This window comes from Temnothorax nylanderi, unplaced genomic scaffold (assembly GCF_030848795.1).
Source record: "Temnothorax nylanderi isolate EJ_2023f unplaced genomic scaffold, tnyl_v1.0 TNYL_tig0135_pilon, whole genome shotgun sequence".
In the NCBI taxonomy this organism is placed as follows: Eukaryota; Metazoa; Arthropoda; class Insecta; order Hymenoptera; family Formicidae; genus Temnothorax; species Temnothorax nylanderi.
This window is the reverse complement of record NW_027249197.1, coordinates 146001-164082: the sequence shown is the minus strand read 5'-3', so window position 1 is coordinate 164082 and position 18082 is coordinate 146001. Positions and strand designations below refer to the sequence as shown.

The window sequence follows — 18082 nt, the reverse complement described above, 5'->3', positions numbered from 1 at the left end:
TATATTTTTTCCATGACAGCATCATTCACCCACATTTTTCACGCAATTTTTAATGTAAATTATAATAAATCATCGTATTAATTAAGAATAGTGAGACTTTAGCCGCGGCATATTAGTATAGAGGTAATATATTCTCATCTATAATTACACAGCATACATTATGTACAATAAAAATATCTTTTTCCCAAAAATATTCGTATGGCAAGCACAAAATAGTGTATCAGTACACAGGAATATTTCAATTTTTCCTAGCTTAACAATTTCATAATAAAATAGACTCTTGTTGCGTTGCTTGAAATTAAATTAATGAAAATGTATTTATAATTTCCCTGCATTCTTTATGTTTTTGTCGGCGTTATTATGAACAATAGTAATTCTAATCTTGTATAATATTTTCGAATAAATAATTCTGGAAATATAACTCTTCTCTTATTTCCTCTTATGCTAAATTACTAAACTGCATTTCATTTAGATATATGCATAATTATTTTTACTTATAACAAATTTTTATATATAGATCGATATTTCTTGTAGTAATACATGCTAATTTTTCATCAATAATAAAAAATACTTTCATCAATAGAAACTCTTTTAAAACACAGTACCGCATTTATATCGTATAAATAATTTGCTAGTTAATATTATAAAACGAAAAGGATAAAAAAAACTTGTTTTGCGCATAATTCGCGCGAAGCTCATTCCGCACTCAATAAAAAAGCCGCGCAAAAGCCCTAACTCAGTTTTCCAAACTCTTATCGCAACGCGAAAAATTCGTGTTCATCGGCGAGCTTCGTCGTCGTAAAACGACGTGACTCTCGCGAGATGCAATGGCGAAAGTTTTAAATCGTGTTGCGAATCCGCAAGGCGCTTATTCATACAGACTGCCATTTTTTTTTACCGAGAACATTAGATTACATGGCGGTTAATCGCGTAGCTGTGACAGATTTGGTGGAAACACCCACTTACACCGCAGGAGTAAATGCAGAGATTGAGGAGGATCGGAAGCAGATGCAGTCGTGCAAAACTTTGTGTCCCAACCTTATTACGACTCCTCTTAACGAATTTAGCTGTCAAGCCGTAACTTGACGTTTGAGTTTCGCCGTCGACAGGGAGAATCAGGCCGACGTGGCGAGCAGCATCCGAGAATGACGTACTCGTATGCAGAGTACGTAGACTATCCCAGAATAAACCTCGATTTTGTGCTGACATATGTTACTTATGCTTATGTAACTCTTGTTTTAACAGAAATATAATATTTGATAAGCAATTGACGTGAGCCAACAAGCTAATTATATTTTGTACAATATTACTCTTCTGTCAATTCTAAAATGCTATCGTATAGTAGTTACCTGTCAAATACAGAAAACAGTATAACTATCGTATAGTAGTTACCTGTCAAAATTAATTATTGCACGATTTCTTACATCGTGGATCATATTAGAAATCCAATGTTCTTTTAGTAAGTCTATTTTTGATGCTAAAGATATGAGAAAATATGTTTTACACCAATAATCAAGTTTCCATTCTAATAAATGAAAACAGCAAATTTGACGTAAAATCTCTAGATTATGACTAATTTATTTACAGATATCAAAAATAAACATTGAGAGAGAGAGAAGAGAGAAGAGAGAGAGAGAGATTTATCAGCGTTTTACTGATCACAAACAGTATTTAAATGGTTTCTTAATGATAGTTATTTTAGATCACACCTTGAAACATTCCACCATGCGAATTTTTTCGCACGTTCCATGCATTTCAACCACTCATCGCCATCGAACGCGCTGATTCAGCAGAATCGATTCGCGCTTTCGAATCCTTTCCATTCATATCCGCACACCGCGGCATCGCAAGCTTTGCCGCAGCGCTCTCGTCCCACCAGGCGTTTCAATTATTTCGACGCGTCTCGTGGATTTTGTTGTTAAACGGAGCGGAGCCATGTCTGCCGTATGAGCTCGATAACCCGGCGTTACGATATGCCGGCAGCGAGTATCACATCGCCTTCGAATCGCTTTACCGGCCAATATCGACGGGCGCGCAACGATAAATCTCGCCTCCGTTTCGGGAGGAGAACGGTTCAAATCGAAAGCAATTACCCACCGTCTCTCTCTCTCGTATCCGGTAAATCGGCGTGCAGGTGGCGCATGTCGGCCGCGTGAGGAGAAGCTGGGCCTTTTAACGGTTCGGTCTCAAGTAATAAACTTAATCGCGGCCGCATTGTGTGGAGGGCAATTCCGACCGTGATGCAGGAGCGCGCGCGCGCGCGCACGGGGCGGAAGGGAAGGATCGGAGGAGTCTCATCGTGACCGGAGACTTCCTCGATACACAACCCATCTCGATGCGGCTGCCATGCCCGTAAAACCGGCTTCGTGCTGCGCGGTATTGGTCGTGTCGGAGAATCACGAAGACTCGATGAATACGCTGGATAAACGTTATCGAGTCGGGGAAAAGGGGTAGCTGCTGCACATCCCGTCGTGGCTGCGAATAGACAAGAGTCTGGTGGAGCCGTCGGATTCGTCACGATCTTACCAAGCGGTTACCGTAAAAGAAAAAAAAAAACTAAACGCGATATTGCTCGCACGAGAGTTTCGCGTCTCGCGCGGGTGCGATAAGTCGTTTGCATTGTAACGTATGGTGGTATGAATGCATGAATAATATTTGTTACCTCTCGGGACTCTTGTATCGCACATAAAGAGGATTATTCGAATTTTAAGCGTGTCGCAAAAATTTAATATTACTATCATACAATATAATGCATTAAATGCAAATAATAGTTGAATGAATAAACTACCATACATAATACGTAAGAAGACCGTATAATTTTATATAATAAATATTAAAGATATTCTGTTTTTTTTGTTCATTAAGAATATAAAGCAATTAATAGAAATATTATAATACAAATGTATTATGCAATAATACATTAAAAAATAATAAATCCTATATTTTTAAATTCAAACATAAATGAAAAGATAGAAGAGATTTTGTATGAGGATAAAATCGCACATAGAAAAGAAAGAATTTTCTTTCAAAAATCAAACTATTGAAAGAGAAGAGTTCCTATTTCCAACAAAAGCGATGAATTCAGCAAAAATCTCATTTAAAAATAGACGCAATCAAGGAATTAAATTCAAGCAATTCGTATCATTATGGGCAATGGCGTGCGCATTACACGAAGCTTTAAAGTTTCGTCGATATTTCATCAAGCCCTGTAATTAACCGGTAAAGCACGCAGAAGTTTTTCAGCCGAGTTCGCGTTGTCGAGAACAAAACTGAATTCTAAGTTAATTAGTTCTCCGCCATTTACGTAAGTGCCGGCTGGGTAATTGTTTGCTTTCATTTCTTTCTCGACCCGGTCGTCGGCCTACCGCAGAGTTTTTCCTCCGGATAATCGGCCTGGTTTCCGGAAAAATCCAACGCGGCCAGAGCACGACGGTGTCTATAAATCGCGAAGCCACCACACGAGTATCGAATATCGACAACGCGGACTCGCCGCTATTTCCCGTGTTTTCCACGAAAACGCACAAAATCGCACGTTTCGCTTACGTGTTCAAAAGCGGCGGACACAATATCTTCGACGGCGCTAAATCATCTCGCGGCGTGTTGTTCGGATTAAATGGCATAGAAGTGTTGCATATGAAATTCGCGCAGTGCATCATCTTCTTTGATGCGCCCCTAACCCGCGCCACGTTATTTACAATTTCCTCCTGACGCCCTTCGTACGCGTGTACGTACATTTTACCCCACGAAATCAGTGCGTGTTCTTGCAAAATTGCGAGCCAGAGAGAACCAAATATATTTCAGATGAGAATGGGAATCGTTACAGTTTATAATCCGTAGTGTCGATAAATTCAGAAAATGAATTATGTCAAGGTTACATGTCTTGTACAAATCGGGATATGAATCAATTATAACAAGATTTATTATAATAACATCAGAGTCTCTTTTCTCTTAATTAATTAATATTAATAAATAAAGTTAAATCATTTTCTGAAAAATGTTTGAACGAAATGTCTACTTAAACGATTTTGTAACCGAGTAGTTTTGAGAACGTCGAGAATATAAATAAACGACCTAGATTTTTCGATAAATATTAAATTACCTTTTAACCTAAGAAAACTTTAATTCACAACTCATATCTAATTATGTTAAGATACTTAACGTAATTAGAAGTAGAGCAATTGTTTTTAATTATAGCATGATACGTTGACAAGATCCTCAACAAGATATCCTAAATTCATTTAGCAATCTGTAGAAGAAATATACGTACTTCAGCTTTAATACCATCACCATATTATTCTAGTCTTTCAAACGTGGAATTAAAAATCGCTCGTTAAAGTGTTTTCACAGATTCCGGTGGAAATTACACTGACGATGCAGACCTCAATCATTTGCGAACAGAATTGCCCGAGGTGTTTCCCCAACGCTGATTTTCCAGACAAACTGGCACCGCGTCCATTATCGCTCCAGATTGCGATCGTGAACAGCTTCTATCATCGATCGTCGAAAACCCAATGACAATATATGCAACCGCCAATTATACGTCTCGTTCATCTCAGGGTAGAAAATTGGTTTACTGCCGAGATATAATAACAACGATCATCGATACGACATCGATTATCGTTCCTATCGTCGATCACCGAAACGCTTCTCTCCCTCCTCAACATTCTGACGTTCGAGAAGATGCCGCGTCATTTCGGGCTGCGATATCGGCGCGACGGGAACGCTCCTCGACGTCAGGATACCTGACGTTTTATCTGGTGCGTACCCACGGCGCGATAGGGCGTCTTCTTTTTTTTCTCGTTCCCGTTGCCGAAAGGTCGTCCCGCTATAAGGGATGGTAATTTTCCCGAGGAAATGATATCCCGAATGAGCGAAGCGCCATTACCGATAAGACGTAAATACTATGTCTCCCGTTGCTGCTCCCGGAGGTATACCCGACACAGAAGAATCTGCCGTCGTCGAGGCGTGTATCTCACCGGCGAGACGTAAATGGACAGACAGCGCAGTCCAGACTTTAATAGACCGCGGATGCGTTTTATTTCTCCCGCCTTGTGCTTTTTCCCCCCTTCGGTATCTTCGCGCTTTGCTCTGCCTCGTTCCATTATTTCTCAACTCCAACCGCAGCTTTTTCGTATGGCTTTTCTCCCGTATGTCTCACTGCCGCTTCCGTTATACCCTACCACTTTTTTCTCCTCCTCCAACACGGCATGTCCCCCGTCGCTTAGATTCAGTAAAAGAAACAATAATGGTCTGGGCGCGAGGAGAAACTGGTTTCGATTCTTCCTGTGTGTGTCGGCGAGAGGCATTCGATGGCATCCGCTCGCTCGCGACGCGTCGCCACGTTAGGTAGGGGAACGGGAAAGGGGGATGGGGTGAATGGACGGAAAGAAGTCCTCGGCCATCATAACTTAATCCGGGCTTACGACCAAATTCTTTAAGGATTGGTTCCGGCCCTCCGATGCCTCTGTGTTCTTCGATCGATCTCCCGCGTACGGAGGCGTCGCAAAATCTCTTTAATCCTCAACTTTAAGAGCATGATTGAGAATCATGTTCGATGCTCTTTAAAAGTGAATCAATTTCGCGACGGCTGTAAGTCAGTATTAGTTACGGTTAGGAAGGAGACGTTCGACACGGCCGATTAACATCGGGCTTTTACGCGGCGAGATCAAAAACCCGTTATCGCGGCATTCGTATTGTACATGACAGGTCGACTAAAAGTGCGTTGTTAAAAGATTATTCCCATCGCCCCATCGCGCAAAGATAGTGACGCGCGATATGGGCGCATATGGTAACGCGATATACATATGATGCAATTGAAAGCGCGCTGCTCAACGTCTCTTTGTCAAATAATGACGTAATAACATAGCCAGGTGAATTCTGTACCTCGTGAAAAATACATCAATAATCATTGAGTCAACTTTAATAAGTCGACGAGCGGATAGCTCATTATCAGTAGTAGGGGTACGTATATCAATCAAACGTCAGATTTTCTTTATCCTAATATTAGTACGCTCTTTTCAGGTGAATTTAATATCTCGCACTTTAGAGCGCCCTCCACGTTTTTGACCGGTCCCCCGATCAATCACTTTCGATGATTCAGTTAATTGTGACACATCGACCGCGCGATGAATCGTCCGGCGACAACCGGAGGCGGTATAGGGTAGGCGACGACCAAAAAGATCTCCAACGGAGCACCGTCACTTGTTTTGACAGACGCCAGAGATATACGAATGCATTTTGTTTGCTCATCTTTTCTTGGCCGACCCACTTCCCTTCGGTCCTCCATCATCGTGTCCCCTTCTTCTCGTCCTTGTTCGCTTTCAGTTCTTGCCGTCCGCCTCGTCTCCGTCTTCCCTTCCTTTTGGCCTTCTTCAATCCTCTGGCTCACCCTCCGCATGCATACACTTATTTTCTTTCTCGCCACTGCCTGGCATAAATCTTGTTCGCGCTCGACGCCGAAGATTCGGCACTCGCGTTTAGGCTTTCAACGCGCATATGAGTGCACCGAGATCCTGTTGATTGAAGTTGAATCCGAAGAAAGGGGGAGATCGTGTCATCATCGTTTCATCGACGATTTTCGTCACTCGATTTTTAACTGTGCTCACGCTTGTAGCAGATGTAGCATTTATTCGAGACAAGACTGATGTGAAAAATTTTTGTAAGTTGTTTTCTTTACAATTTTTATCGTGTTGCTAGTAAGTTATTGCGATTACAGTTATAGCAGGTGTTAATATTATTTGTCAAGAATCAACATGCATAAGCTATTCTGGTGATATGTAGTGCCCCATGAGTACAATGACACTATTCGAGTTCTCGTTATGCAGCTGGAGTGGCAAGTAATGCATCCATAATCAACATTTCCTCAACGACTGCATGCGCATTCGTTAACACCACAATAAAGGTGCGACCGATGTAATTGGAATAAAAATCGGAGCAGTTGGCAGTTGCCCCGGATGTGCCCCCTTAATTCCCATGGTCCCATTACACGAATTTCATGGTATCGACTGTCGGAGTTACACGATTGTCAACCTGACGAAATTCGCACGACGATCCCCCCAGGTGTGCTCGTCGTGACTCTCGGCACGATCCACGAGAATAATAAAAGGTTCTCAGGACCACGGAGCATGGAATTGAGCTCCGAGCTCCCGGCGGGCGGTCGGTATTGTCCGAAAAATGTGAATCGGGATCAGAGAAAGCGGGAAGCGGCGCAATATAAATGTTAATGCTACTGGACTTGAAAAGGCAAGGATGCGGATCTTGCGCGGGGCGAGAAGGAAGGTTTTAAAAAGGCACGTCGGAAAGAAACGAAGACGTTACACGACTCGCGCACGGATGCTGGCACGGCCGGTATCCGCCCATCGGGAAAACCGCGAAGTAAATACATGGAAATGTCTGTTATAGAGAGAGAGCGACGTTTTATTTTTCTCTCACCGCGATTCCACCCGCGTCCGCCCTCTCCTTACATCCAGCGTAGAGAGTTTTAAGACCGAACGAAGAGTGAGCGAAGCCGTACTTGAAATACGCTGTCACGCGTAGTGGAATGCGCGCGCGCGCAAAAAGCAATACAAGAGTACACCACCGTGTAAGCTACGTTTCTCGCTTTCTCTCTGTCCCTCTCTCCCCCTGAGTGGGCTTGTAACGTGACGCTGTAATAAATTTTGGCGACCGAGGCAGCCGCAACAACGTTTTCGCCGCACTTGCGTGGCCGTCCCGCAGAAAAAGAATTCCCGGCGGGCCGCGTGCGCCAGGCATTCTCCTTCACGTCTCTTCCTCACCCGGTCGCTCTTTCACCCGCGACCGCGGTACTTACCGACCTTTTGAAGGTAGCGTTCCACCCCCGCGCGCACCTTTTCATTTGCATGCGCCACGTGATTCATGTTCCTCGTCGGCGGACGCGCGGCGGAGTTTCGCCTCCCGGGGCGGAGGACATGATCCAAAAGTCCAGGGGCGTGTTTCGCGGTGAAAACGCGGCGTGTCGTGCATCCCATTCGACTGTGCGGCTTCTCGCTCCTATCTATTATTTACATTCGCGGTGTCTGCGGGCATATCGTCGAGATTTCAGGCATTCGAAAAATTCGCCCGTCGAGTATCCTGGGGAACGTCAGGGATTCCGAGCGGGATAGGCATGGAAATTAAGAGGGCAGGACTATGCGAGTGCGGCGCGCTGAAGAGGCGAATCCCCTCCTGATGGCCGGATTGCTATATATTAAACGAATATGCGCGAAGCTTGTGAGGGAATAAGTGTCGTCATGGGAACGAAAATTCTTTCTAAATCGTTGCATTTTCTGATATTTATATATACCTGACAATGAGAATAATTTAAGAATAATTTACAAACAATTTTTTGATAATAATAAGATTTATTTTTCATTGCAAACTATTTTTTCCCATTTATTACGAAATATATTTTTTCCATTGATCTATCATAGAACGCTGGATATATTCGTGAAAAGATTCAAAATTAATACGAGCAATAAAGACATTAAGCATGCAAGCACATAAAGAAATAATATGTGCCAAGAAGATAGAATATTTCATTATTAAAGATAACTCTTCGATTAGCTCGTCCTATAATCTTATACAAAACCGCCCACTTTAAAGGCGTCGTTACCATCGTTGCCTTCAACAGGTTCTCCGATTGAAAATCCGAAATCTACCGATCTCGGCGACGTCTCGGCTTGGATCTATGGAAGAGCCAACCGGAATTTCTATGGGCACATAATCCGCCGACAATGGGCGGCATCTAAACGGAGATTTATCTATTGACAACGGAGAACCTATGCTCAGATCAACGCCGTTTTGGGTAAATCGATCGTATAAGGTACCTAAGCCTTAATTCTGATTTATCGACAATCTGCAGGCTTTGACTATGGCGAAAGTCTTCATCATCGGAGTAAGTCGGTCGCGAACGAATCGATTCGTTATTAGCCTATATTACTTTTAGATTATAATCTCTTGTGATGACGTTCAATCTGGAATCTCTCTATCGAATCTCCCGAATTGTGCAATTTCACAAATCATAGTTAAGCAATGATGAATTCGACCTAGAATATTATTGTAACGTTTATAGACATTGTAGTATCATAGCTGATTCATCAAATTAAAGATTTTAATTTTGTCAAGGGAGAAAGGTATCAGCTACTTATAGACATTCGAATATTGTAATCTACCATTTTTTAAATAATGAATCATGATAATAATTTGTGTTATTAAACTATATACATATAAATGTGTCTTTATATCAGAACTAAACTGTTCTTATAATACTTTTTTAAAATAGTTTAGGATAATAACGAATCGAGATGTAGTTTACGATCGATTTAGGTACGTCAGTAATTTCTTAAAACAGCCTATATTCTTCTTAAAGTATTTTTATTTCTCTTCTCTCTTTCTCTCTCTCTCTGTTTCTAAAGCTTCTCATTGTGTTATATCAATTCACCATGAGACTATAGTTACTCTTGAAGTTTCTCGGGACGCCTAGATACACAGGTCGTGAACTTGTAAAGCATTCCGCAGAACGGAAGACAGATGTTGGAGTCTGCTGCGGCAGCCACCGAATTTTGGAAACGTGCCCGTGCATGCGGGTACCGATAAACACACGCGGGACGAATACAATATTCTACAAATTCGGGAATGCCGACCGTCAATGCATGGTCACGTGCCACGCGTCTGGATCTACCTGCATGTGATAATTAATTCAAAAAGCTTCAAAACTTACCGCAACTGCAAATACGAGACTGATGCCCGTACGTAAAACCGGCCCGAGAAGCATCCGCGTTCGCCCAGCGGGGATGCTATTATGTCGAAAACGGAGACGGAGGTCGTGAAACGTGAAAAAATGTGACGGCTCCTTTCGGTAATTCATTGTTTGTGCCTTCTCGTCGAGAAAATCCATTAATTTTTTAGGATAGATCGATTATCTCTTTATTGAATACTGCTATATAAATATTTCATATTATTTTGCTTTAAATATTTAATGCACACATATGAACTGCGCGTAACAAAAACAAAACACAGTATTATTATTAAAGATTTGGAACTTCTACTATTTGTCAAGAAATAATTAATAGAGAATTAATGTAATAGAGAAATGTAATGAAAAAATTTAAACAAAAAGCAAAGCGACTTTGAAAAAGTGCAAATTGTGCAAACATTCTATTGATTCTGTATATTTTATAGATTAATTATTTGTCACTAATAATCTTTTTTAATACTTTTTAGTTTTATGTCATAATAAATTATCAAGCTCATATGACTATTGTATTTTAAAAGCTACAATTTCACAAATAAAATACAATGCTGGAATTATATAAAAAAGAGATGCAACAAGCATTTGAATTATTCCGAGCGACAAGAGTTTGATTGTACCAGGCGTAGAGTACAGATGGAATATATTGTCAGGAGTAGTACTATGTACTTCCGCGCGCAACGCAATAAAATGCAATAAAAATGTAATTTCCGTGGCCTCTCTACTTGATCCGAAAATAGATAGCCGCAATTTTTCACCGCGAGGGCGGTCAACGGGACAATATCTGATGGAAAGTCGAAGGTGTGTAAGATCCGACAACGTGAAAAAATGCAGCCAACCCTTTCCCAAATAATTCTTTGTTTGACCTGCGCACTTTCACGTCCGGGAAAGCCATTAATTCCGCTGTCAGAATGGATCGAGCAGAACCAGGTAGAAAATCGTTACGCCCAGACATATCGACACCCTTCCTGAATTCCGATAGAAGCTGCACAACGTCTAATGGAAGTTTCGCGGATTTCGATGGAAAGTGCACCCCCTATATACGTTCAATGCAGACAATAATGAAAAAGAGCGTACTCGGAATGTGAGAAGAAGTCACGTATGAATACGCCATATCGATCTTCTCATACATTATGCAATACGGGAATAATGTTCAGACATGACTTTACATGAACTTTAATTCCTTCTTACGCATCACGAATTTCATAAAAATTATTGCAAAAAATAAGAAGATGGAATATTTGTCAATTGATATCTCTGAATTATTAAACTAATTTTTAGAAATTTTTGCTAGAAACTAAAGTGCAGCGATAGTAATTTATAAAATTACGATTTTTTAAATTCGAACGTATTATATATTCACTTTGAGAATCGACATATACTTTTCGCAGATACTGTACCCGCAGCAAGGCGCCGCCGGTATACTAATTACAATATATCTCGATCGATCCACACTGTAATCGGCCGTAATTGTTGTTGGAGTGATGATTAATTGTTGTGAGTCGATGCGTACACCGGCAAGCGCGCGTTACGCACGACAGGTTGGTGTGTCATTATAAATAATCATACAAATCATTTCGCTGGCACCTCGTTTATCATTAAGTTAATTATCGATGGTTGAATTAATTATAATGTTGACGGATTCTGACAGCTAGACAGGGGTTCACTAACGGATCTTCGTCGACTTGGTATATTTTGGGAAGCTGTCTGTCGCCAGTTAATTATCGAAACGACAGGAGACCGATCGGACGGATTCAGGGCGTGAAACGTAAGACTAAAAGTTTTTTTTTTTTTTTTCAAAATTTTCAAGGTCTTGAAATGTCTCGATAGTTTGAAAGTTTTGAGAAGTTGCCAGAGTTTCGAAAATCCTTCAGAGTTTCCAGGTCTTTGAAAGTCTCGACAAACTTGAAAGGCAGTTAACGTGAAAGGAAATGAACGTGCAATATTCTATGAAATATCACTATTCGCAGTGCATAGAATAATTCATATAATTAATATTCGCAATAATTCGCTATTAATTGTAACTTTTTTAAAATTAGAACAAAATTAATTAATGATACATTAACTCTGTAGACAAATTTATCATGCAGATGATGATTTGCATGTAAGACATGTAACATTTCATAAAGTATTTTTGCACGTATAAAGAGAAATATAATATATATTTTTTCTGACCATAGTTTTGATATTATTTCCGTCACGCCAAAGTGGGACTGTTCGAAATAAGTCAATCACATCAACGAGCGCGCTTTCGGTGGAATTAAGAAAAATTTCACGCCTTGAGCGCAAGATCTTCCGTCTGCATTTACATAAATATTCAGCCGGAATCTCGGTATATAGCGTACTTTTAACACCGCGCCGTGCGAAGTTGGTCCGTTCGTCCCGGCGAACTTGGTGGAACATTATTGCATTTTATATTTCGCGGGTCTAAGAATGCATGCCCGAGTCGGGCCAACTCCACTTTTTCGCGTATGAGTCTAAATTAAGGTACGTGAGAGATTCGCCCGAAGGTGCCGTAAAATATTCGCGGCAATCCCCGCGCCGCGCTACTCACCCCCGTACTGCGGCAGCAAAACGCCGCAGCCCCCCTACTATCCCCGCTACACGCTGTTACTATGTACCACGACACATCTACCGGTATTATGCGCGATGTCGGTGAGGTAACCCAAATAACTGCGTGATGGAAACCACCGAGTGCGTTTTCCGTAGACGGTACCCTGTCGCTCCGTTTCAAAATTGCTGGGCGTTTATAAACGATTTTGTAGGCGATCTCTATCTCACTCACGGTCTCCGTCCCTCGTGTGGCGGGAAGGTCCCAAAGCGCAACGCGCGAACATCAAAATGAAAATATTTGTGTAACCCTCGGCGCGACGTGATCTCATCGTCGTAACTCCCCTAGCAGAGCGATATTGTAAAATACAGGGTTACGTATCAGACGATTCTACGGTATATAGACTTCCGTGACCGTCTCGAGAATGTTATTTCGCATCCGTTGAAAGTCCCGAAATTGAACTGGTGTAAATTTTTCGTTAAATTTTGATCATGTTACGAAAATTTTTATACTAGTGACAGATAATATTTTTAGATGCATAGATTAAATTGTTTAATTTAAGATTTATAATTATATCAGCTTTAATTTATAATTTGCATAAAATATATATATACATTAATATAATATTAGCTTCATATAAAAAAATCACTTTTGCGAATTTAAAAATTAGTACAATTTTAATATCAAAGAACCGTAAAAAGAATTGCAGATAGCAAACAAACCTTCTTGCCTTTAATTTAACCTATTTAACCTATTTAACGAAATAGAATATTATTATTGAATCGCGGTACTGTTGAACCGTCCTGTATATCACTTTCTCACATTTCCCATTCCGTGAAGCGAGTACGGTAGTTTCACGCCGCTCGAGCAACTATGCGGATCGCTGCATTGCACTCGAGGAATCTGAAGGGAACTGACTACATATCTTACCCGATTTCACACGTCGCGAAACATGGGATTGCGCGTAAAAAAATCTAATTAAAACCATTGATCGTCACGAGGGTCACCAACTTTCAACATTTGCCAGCAATTACGCGACCGGACTGAAAAAAGGCATGCTTGAAATATGCTAATTAAGTCCGAGTGCGTATCACCTTTATTTCGCGAATCTCCTTTGTTTTTCTTTACCTTCAAAATGTTACAGAATAAAACAGTGTAAAACTATAAATTTTATCTTTTTAATTGAGAAGTGTCACGAAAATAGAAATATTTTTAGTTGAGTTTCGTAAAAATGACTTTACTAAAATAATTGTTATGTTATTTGAATTTTTGTAGTTGTAATGTAACATATTGCACGAGCTTTCCAACGTTATCCTCTCCTAAAATATTATAAACAGTTGATTTTCCAAACATTTCGTTGCTAAATTAAAATACGGCAAAAATGTTTGAAATTGTGAAACATTTTGTTTCTCGGCGTTCTTATATTAATAGCCGCTTCATGTTTTTTTTAATAGCCTTTTCATTTTTTTAAAAATCTATATCTTCAACAACGCGTAATATACAAATATTACGATATATGTAATACGATATTACAATATCACGCATTGCTGCAGGTTTTTAAATCGATTTGTAAAAAATGGAAACGCGAGGTATTCGTTTGAACGACTAACGTAATAGTTAATTGAGAGATATTCGACGAAAAAAATATTTTTCGCGTAAACAATGAAGCATCACCAACAGGGAAATATGTATTCGGTGTATGAACGAAGATAAAATCTGACTCCCCGAAACGTTTGAAAAACGTAAATATCGAAAGCGGAGATGTATCAACAACTGCTACGTGTCGACTTTAATATTTATCGCATCGTGATGCAGTAGCTGCAAGTCGCGGTACAGAATGTAACCAAATGTGAGACGTCCGTTTTACGGACGTTAGTTCGTTGAATGTTAGTTGGTGGAATATCGTATCGGAGCCTTGCCCAAACACTCAGCCCGCGTCGGTAGATGTTTAGCTTACCGTATACACTGTTTACGTAGCTTAATCGAAAAATCATAAGTGCGGGCGATACCAGTAGACGTACGGCTATTATACAACGGTGCTCGCCATTCGTGGAAGCGGAACGCTGCCTCAAGCGAAGCTTGCCAGAAGCGGAACGCTGCGCAACATCGACCTCCAGCCCCTATTTATTTGTGAATTTTTTAATAGCACAAGAAAGGATACGTTGCGTTTGCTACGTTATTGTCTGTACGTTATTTCGTCGAAAAATTGAATATAAAACTAGTGACGTGAAAAGTTTTATATTTTATTCTTAACGGTATAATAACGAATTTAGAATGAAATCGTTGAGTGGAAAATTTGCAAAAAGCAAATTTTGCATTATTTAATTATTCACCAATGTTTTCTTTAAACCGAAATTTTCTTGCAATTTTTTCTTAAATTAAACGAAATCGAAGATATTTTTTTATTAATATATATAACAAAATTAAAAAATATTATATTATATTACGGAAGGAATGAAATATGTCTCTTTTTAGACTTTTTAAAGTCTATTAGAGAATGCTCTTTGTCTTCGGTATAATATACACCCTATTACTGATTTCAATTAATGATTAATGAAATGCATGATGTTATATCAGCAAACATTATCTATAATAACATATTTCGTGACACGTTATTGTAGAAAGTTCTGCTAACGTGGTGTAGGATAATTGCGAGTTTGACACGGTATCAAGATAATTTAATTCAACATGTTATATTGAATATATGTATAGGTATACGCATTGATGTATGCGCTGCCAGAGTCTTCTGCAACCGTGTTAGATCATATACATCATATACATCATAGTTTAGAATCGTCCCTGGAGATTCATTCGAACTACTGATAGCGCACTATGGCTGGTAGTGACACCAATCAATGTATAACACGAGAACGTTTAGCCATCCTCAGGCTACGGATTTAGATAGGGTTAACTATGAAGAGGGAAATCTAGTTGCTTGGGTCCCTAATTATCCCAAGATCGACTCGCTGCGGGTGAACAGGAACAGGTATAAACAGTGATTCTCAATTAGAGAGTGATCAAAGTGAGCCATCTATATAGCCCGGGACGAAATATTTCTCCTATAGTTAACGATTTTATGCGGACGTTTATCGTAGCTTGATGACAAACTAGCTCGCCACATTCCGGTCCATTGGACTGCTCAACTTTTTCAGTTTTCTAATTTTCACATAATAAACATAATTTTCTAGTTTCCTTATAATAAGTTTAGTTTAAACTCAAATAATTTTCTTGATTTAATATTATTATAAACATCTTATTCAGACTCTGTATTTCCAATTTCTACATTACAAGCTTAACAATATTAATTAGAATGAAAATGACAATGCGACAAAGTCGAGCGATCTCACGGACCGGAATGTGGCGAATTAAGGACTCGAAAATAAGTGTGGCTAGCTAGGGTTAATATAAAAAATCAATTAAACGTGTATTTTAAAATTTTGACAACCGTGCAACATAAAAGTATTTTTAAGCAAAATGATTTTTAACAAATTAATAGACGGCGATACGAGTCAGGCGCGGTACGTGGTGCGCAAGTAAAGAATTTAATAGTTACAGAAGTAACGAATTACAATGTATATACATATATTCCAACTTAATAAATTGCGCGCCGATTATTTGTCGGACTTGAAACACAGCTATCGTTGGAACATTAATACCCTTCCCTCCCCGGAATTAAATCTATACGATTTAATTATTTAAAAAACTGTAAAGAAATTATTGCGAAAAATATTACCTCAGCCAGGGTTCGAACCTGGAACCTCCCTCATTCCGTGAAGGGCGTCGTACCAATTCGACTACCGAAGCATGTGATAATATTTATCGCAATAACCGGTTAATAAGTTTACTTGCGCACCACGTACCGCGCCTGACTCGTATCGCCGTCTATTAATTTGTTGACATTTTCACGAGTCTAATGATATATTTGAAAATTATTTTTATTGTGTAACTGTATAAAATTTTAATAAAATGATATAATAATCCGGTTTTAATAAAAAATTTCGTTAAATGTTAGTAGTTTTAATTTAAAAAATTTAAATACAAACGGTGTTATTTCAATCGAGTTACTTCTATTCACCACCCGTCCCTCCAATCTTTTCGCTCGACTATTCGTAACTTTACTTTATACATTATCAATCACGTCACTTTCATGCAAGCGTATTGACTGTAGTCATTAATCTCATTTCAAGCGCTCGCTGGTATCGATCGCAAGTAGCGATATCATACGTTCTCGATAGTTTAAACGTGAAAATATAAGCTGGAGTAATTCTACACAGCTTTCTTCAACGCAATTTGTGTATTCTTATTTATTAATTGAAATAACGCCCACCGATGTTCAAATATTCGTGCCCCGATATATTGGATGTTGCAGGGTTATAAAAATTATTCGCGAGAAATATAAAACGCGGCGTATCTGCGCGACGCATCTGCGCCAAATATATATTTCGCGCAAATTATATCGGTATCGATCCGGCGTGGCGGTTTCAGCAGATTTCGAAGCACGCACGTGTGCCTACGCGACAAAGTACCACTGTATATCCACGAGTACCGTCCAGCGCGAGTAAAAACGCGCTAATATTTAACATCAATATCGTGCGCGCAATTTAACGCGCGATGCGTAGTACGACGACGCTCGATTTGAAGTTGTAAATTCAATTTGCAGGCGAGACACGCGCGCGCATATTCTTTGAGATACGAGCGGTTCGTGCTTACAAGACATAATGAATTTCGTGGCCCGCGCCAACATTAGGCGCCCATAATCCCGCGCGTAAAAAGACGTCGTCGGCCCCGGCAGCACTTCGTGTTTCGAGTCGATGGTATTTTCATAATAGGGACCTTCCTATACGACACCGCATCCCACAACAAGTTACCGTCGATGTATTTCGAGGATTTAATTATTCCCGGTATCTCCGTCGTCCGCTCGCGGCATATTAATCATATGCTAATCAAAGGTCATTAATGTGTCTACGTTGAACATCGGCATAGATTTTAAGTACAAAAGTGTGATTTAGGAATGGACCATTCGAAAGAAAGTGCTAAAGGGGACGAAGTCAGACGCGACGTATTTTTACAACTTGATTAAATGCGATGGACTTGAAACCATTAATACGTAGACAGTCTGCAAACACACGCAGATTATACACAAAAATTCGTATTATGTTTATTAAACATTTACTCGTTTTATTACGTTACCATTTAATATTGATCGCGATATTGTAATATTTCAACAAAAGTATACAATATCGCGAAAAAAGTAAATAGGGTTTCTCTCAAATTGTGCAATATTGCATCGGTAAATAAAGATTTTCTAAAGAGTTAATATATCATTTCAATAAATGTCGGCGCTTTTATTTGAATTGTGTAGATTGCGTAAAGCAGAAACAAAGCGCGTCCATTCGGTGACTCTTGACAATATCGTTTACCCGAAAAATCGAGATATTTCTCGTTGAATCAATATACCGACACATTATTGCGCGCAATATGCGGATACGCGCGATACTGTAATATTCGAGACAGTATTATTGGTAAAAAGGCGAGCGCCGCAATATCTCCAAGAATTCTCCGAGAAAACGTAAGACATTCTTTATGCCTCCTTCTATTGCCGGCTGTAATGTATATTATTGCGCTGTCTCCGTTTTTATTGCGTTACCTTCTGCCCCGCTGGCAGCAAGAGCGCGCAGTTGTTAAACGGTCGTTACTTCGGCATCTCGATTCGATAAAAATATGCAAATATCGTGACATTCGAGACGGCTGCGCCGTTAAATTTTTCGCGGCGCTCGCCTTTC

General features: G+C 39.8%; 1 protein-coding gene across 2 annotated transcripts in view; it reads right to left on the bottom strand.

The window, feature by feature from the left end:
- Window positions 1–18082, bottom strand: part of Sli (slit guidance ligand) — a 314727-nt gene that overhangs the window by 294427 nt on the left and 2218 nt on the right. The gene's annotated exons all lie outside the window — the stretch shown is intronic.